Source organism: Microtus oregoni, unplaced genomic scaffold (genome assembly GCF_018167655.1).
Source record: "Microtus oregoni isolate MIOR12 unplaced genomic scaffold, Mior012 000008F_ref0000371, whole genome shotgun sequence".
Taxonomy (NCBI): Eukaryota; Metazoa; Chordata; class Mammalia; order Rodentia; family Cricetidae; genus Microtus; species Microtus oregoni.
In genome coordinates, this window is record NW_024543067.1 from 43,306,662 (window position 1) to 43,312,661 (window position 6,000).

Here is a 6,000-nt window from a genome sequence, read left to right on the forward strand (position 1 = left end):
TTTTGGGAAGTCACAGGAAAATTTAAAAACAACCAAAAATTAAATGAAGCAAAGACAGTGAGGAAGTGCTGTCCGGACACAGGGCAGCTTTGGGAGCTGGGAAAGCATAGAGGACGCTCTGGCAAGCTTTCCAGGGAGAAGAGCAGGCATGAAGCAAAACTTCAAGGGAACCTGAAGGAGAGCCCCAAGGGGAGTCCTCAGCCAGTCTCTGCGGAAACCCCCAGCAGAGGCAGCCAGCCTTTAAAGGAGGGGATAGCCAGAGTCCACGGTGCAGAGAGGCCTGGGCTCCGTTGAGTCTCAGAGGACAGCCCAGAGAATACGCATCTGGGGACAACCAGGCTTTGCCCTTAGCTGTTCCAGAGGCCACTGGCACCAAGTAATGTTCCCAGAGCCTGGCACTATCACATAGCCTTGTCCAGGTCGGGCTCTATACTGCCATGGTGGCTCTGCCCGCACTGGTGGCCACAAGCCAGTACCAGAAGGCCTGACCGGCACATGCCAAGTGCTTGCCATACACGCCCTCCCTTGGACACCAGCCGTGCATCAAGGGCCTCTAGGAGATGCCGGTACCTTACTGGACTGGTCTCTTCTCGAAGCCAGTCACTGTCAGCCAGCAGCCACAGCACTGCACCGCGAGCCTCTCCTGACCACTGCAGTCTGCAGCTTCCTGTCCCCACGTGGGGCAGGCTGAGCCCAGGTGCCCAGACACTTGTGGTCTTTCCCTTCTCTCAGACTGTGGGTGTAGGACCTCGTGGGTGAAGGGACGCTCTGTTTCATATTCTGTCAGCACAGTTTATCTTTCTTCCAGCTGCAAAGGAAGTGAAAACGCCTCTTTACCTGCAAAAGAGCAGGGCACCCTGTGGGCCCAAGCCACCAGCAGGCTAACTTCCCCCAGAGTTGGCCAGTGCTCCCATTACTGACTTCTCCTGGGTCAGACTGTATTTTCCAGGTCTTCTCCTTGCACGCTAACTGTGGCTTGTGTTACACTTTTTCTTTGGTTTTCGCCACTAAACAGTTGCAGTCTGACGCTGGATGAAGCACTGAGATTGATGATTTTTTTCCCCACTAATTGATTTCCTTTACTGAAGACTTGCACTTATTAAAGATGAAATCTCTTCTCTACTCGTGCTTTGCAGACCACTGTCTTTCCCCTGTGCTTTCCCTGGAGTGTCACCATGGACTCCCCTGGGAAATCCAGTCAGCTAATGGAGTTTACCTTTTCTGTCACCTTCTTCATTTACACTATGATTCTCCCCCTACCCCCCGGGCAGGGTTTCACTGTGCAGCTCAGGCTGTCCTGGAACTCGCTATGTAGACCAGGATAGCCTCAAATTCACAAAGATCTGCCTGCCTCTGCTTCCCAAGTACTGGGATTAAAGGCATGGGCAGGATCACCCATTTACCACTAAGATTTTAGCTCATGATTTTCCCATAAATTCTCCCCTACTTGGCATCACCCATAACATTTATGTTCTCTACTTCCACTTTTACTGGTAATTTCACCTTTTTATTAACCTAACTGAGGTGGGCAACAATGGCCCCATGCTCTCCTGTCACAGTCTGGACTCACACAGACGAGGACATGATACATAAAGAGCCTGTCTTGGTGGAGATCGTCTCCCTCTGTTGCCTGGTGCTATCCTTGGTGTATCCTCACCCATGACAACAACCTTTTTTTAAGTCAGGCGCCTTCCTACACTGCTAAAACATCAACTGCATTGAAGTGATTATACACATTATTATTATGCATTTGTATTTTCTACTTAGTTTTTTTAAAATTATTTTCAGTATCGCCATTTCCCCCTTGACTTTCCCTCTTTCCTCCAGTTAGTCATTATGTCTGTATTCTATATCCATTGATTTGCTGCTGCTGCTGCTTAAATTGCTATCGTTAGTATTTACATGGTAATAATTGTTATAGATTCTTTTGTAGGCTAGTTATTTATTATATCAGGAGTTCTCCAAATATCTAATTCTTTGTTGCCCATTTTCTTCTAATATTTGTAGAGCTTTTCATTTGAATCTTTGATCTGTAAAGAGTGAATTGACATACAAATTATCAAAGTGGGTTAATTTTACTTTTTATCTACAAATAACTAGCAGATTACTCTAAAATTTCTTTCCTAATTTTGAAAAAAAATATTTATCATATACTAATATACTAAATTACTAACTCTATTTGTTTCTGAATATTTTTTATCCCATTGCTCTTTGTATGCTAGATCTCCTACTAATGACAACCTACTGCTTGCCAGACACAGTTTCCAAGTCATAAATTCATTCATGTATCATCAAAATAGCATTGGTGCTTGTTACTCTTAGCAAAATATTTAACAATCCTACTATTCTAAACTGTGCTCTAGACATAGATAATGCAACAGCATGGGGGAAAGCTGACAAGTCTGTGATTGTGGAGTTTACAGTCTAACACAGAGAAACACAACAGTGAGGAACAACAGTAATATTTATACTGTGTTACCAGGTAATGAGTACTTTAGGGAAAGACAGAGCAGAAAGTGGGGGACAGAGTTGAGATGGGAAGGGGAGAGAAAAATGATGTTAAAATAAGAGCATTTTACGTGGGGGCAGGGCACAAGAAGGGTCTCTCACAAAAGGATGACATGCAAGAAACTTAAGGAGTAAAAAGTGAGTCGTTTTAATGTGCAATATAAAGACACCTTGGACAGGACTGCAAGAACAAAGGCCCTGCAGCAGGAACACTTTAATGAATTGGAGAAAACCTTAGAGGCACGAAAAACTTAGGAAACTAAAGGCTGATGGATCAGCCTAAATCATGTGGCATCTGGGAAGTCAAAGGAGGGGCTTTAATCTTTGCTCAGGGCTGGGAAGGCATTGGGGTGTTTTGATCCAAGGAACAACACGATCTGAGTTGCATATTAACATTAACTAAAATGTCAGGGGCAAAGTGAGAAGAAAGCAAGATTTTTCTGGCAATGAGGTTATGTGGAGTGTCTCTCTGTATGTTGTGAATAAGTTTTATCACCATTGGATACTGACCACACAACATACCCAAATTTATGGGACACAATGAAAGCATGTAAAGCAGAAAGTTCATAGCACTAAAAGCCTGCATAAAGAAGCTGGGAAAAAAATCCCACACTAGAGAGTTAACAGAAAACTCAAGAACAAAAAGAAACAAACTCACCCAGGAGGACTATAATCAAATTGAGATCTAAAAACCAACAAAATAGAAACAAAGAAAACAATACAAAGAATCAATGAGACAAAGAGCTGGTTCTTCAGAAAAACAGCAAAATAAACAAACCTTGGCCCAAACTAACCAAAAGGCAGAGAAAGAATATCCAAATTAACAAAATCAGAAATGAAAAGGAGGACTTTGAAAACCTGTATCCCACACAATTGGAAAACTTTAAGGAAAAGGGACAAATTTCTAGATTAATATCACACACCAAAATTAAATCAAGACCAGATAAACAAATTAAATATACCTATAACTGCTAAAGAAATAGAAATAGTCATCAAATATCTCCCAACCAAAAAAAGCCACCCTAGACCAGATGATTACAGAGCAGAATTCTACAAGATTTTTAAAGAAAAGCTAATACCAATACCCTTTAAATTATTCCACACAATAGAAAGAAAAGGAACATTGCCAAACTCTTTTTAAGAGGCTAAAATTACCCTGATACCCAAACCAGACAAAGGAATTACTTAGAAAGAGAATTACAGACCAATCTCATTAATGAATATTGATGCAAAAATACTCAATAAAATACTGGCAAACCAAATCCAAGAACACATCAGAAAAATCATCCATCATGAACAAATAGGCTTCATCCCAGAGATGCAGGGATGGTTCAACACATGCAAATCTGAAAATCTGTCAATGTAATTCACCATATAAACAAACTAAAAAAAAAATGATCATCTCACTAGATGCTGAAAAAGCCTTTGACAAAAATACAACATCCCTTCATGATCAAGGTTTTAGAGATACCAGGGATAATAGGATCATACCTAAACATAATAAAGGCAATATATAGCAAGCCAACAGCCAATATCAAACTAAATGGAGAGAAACTCAAAGTGATCCCACTGAAATAAGGAACAAGAAAAGATAGACCATTCTCTCCATATCTATTCAATATAGTACTTGAAATTCTAGCTAGAGCAATAAGACAACAAAAGGAGATCAAGGGAATATAAATATTAATAGAAGAAATCAAATTCTTACTACTTGCTGAGGATACTATAGTTGATACATAAGTGAACCCAAAAATTTTACCAAGGAACTTCTACAACTCATAAACACCTTCAGTAATGTAGCAGGACACAAGATAAACTCAAAAAAAAATTGTAGCCCTCCTGTACACAGATGATAAATGGGCTGAGAAAGAAATCAGATAACATGACCCTTCATAATAGCCACAAATAACAAAAAAAAATCTTGGAGTAACTCTAAGCAAACAAGTGGAAGGTGCTTAAGGAAATGCTCAACATCCTTAGCCATCAGAGAAATGCAAATCAAAACAACTCTGAGATTCCATCTTACACCTGTAAGAATGGCCAAGATCAAACACTGATGACAGCTTATGCTGGAGAGGATGTGGGGTAAAGGGAACACTCCTCCATTGCTGGTGGGAGTGCAAAACGGTATAGCTGCTTTGGAAATGGGTGTGGCAATTTCTCAGAAAATTAGGAAACAATCTACCTCAAGACCCAGATCTGCCACTTCTGGGTATCCACCCAAAGGATATTCAGTCATACCACAGGGACATATGCTCAACTATGTTCATAGCAGCATTATTTGTCATCGTCAGAACCTAGAAACAACCTAAATGCCCCTCAACCGAAGAATGGATAAAGATGTGGTACATTTACACAATGGGGTACTACACAGTAAAAAAAAAAATAATGACATCTCAATTTGTGGGCAAATGGATGGATCTAGAAAACATATTGAGTGAGGTAACCCAGACTCTGAAAGACAAATATAATATGTACTCACTCAGAAATGGTGTTTAAACATAAAGCAAAGAAAAGCCAGCCTATAATTCACAATCCAGACAATAAAGAGGACCCTAAGAGGGATATGTATAGATCTAATCTACATGGGAAGTAGAAAAAGACAAGATCTCCTGAGTAATTGGGGGTGTGGGGATCATGAGAAAGAGTAGAAGGGAGTGAGGATGAAGGGGAGGAGCAGAAAAAATTGATAGCTCAATAAAAACAATAAAAATCAGGTGACTGTATGAATGACAACTTATGCTATTGAGCATCCGTTAGGTATATACCCAAAAGTGGTATTGTTGGGTCTTGAGATGGGTTGTTTCAAATTTTTCTGAGAAATTACCATACTGACTTCCAAAGTAACTGTTGCGGAAGGTCCTTCCGCTCTTCCAGCCTATAGCCGCTGAGATACCAGCCCATTGGGGCATGGTCTTTCTCCCTTTAAAAAAGCAGCTACTTCCCTTCTCATTCTCTTCGCTTCCTACTCTGTTTCCGGTGACTAGACTCCTTCCTGATTGCGCTGAGGGTTGTTGACTGGGACGGTTATCTGTAAATTTTTTCCCCTTTAAATAAATACCACCCTATTAATCATAATTCCAAACTGGTGTGGCATTGTTTGTGACTTACGCCCTCACCTGGCACCCAACGTTTGGTTTTAGGACCTCTCCTTCCCCCGCTCAGCTGCTGGCCGCGAGTTCTGCTTGGTGCGAGCCCCTCCCTTCCTCAGCTGTGGACTATGCCTTGTGTGTGGAGCCAGCAGTTTAATATAAATTATCACGCAGTGGCTTTTCTTGCTGCAGTTCTTTATATTTTCCCTTTAGACACTTCATATTGACTTCAAGTCCCCACGCACCCTATCGTCTGCCTCCCCACGTGGATTTAAACTCCACAGGCCTGCGTGGTCTCTGCCTGCATGGTTTGCTCTTTTCTAAGTCATTTTTAAATCTCCCTTGCAAGTACAGCTCTTAAGTGGCGCAAACCAGAGCACCCCTCAGGGTGACTCTATCA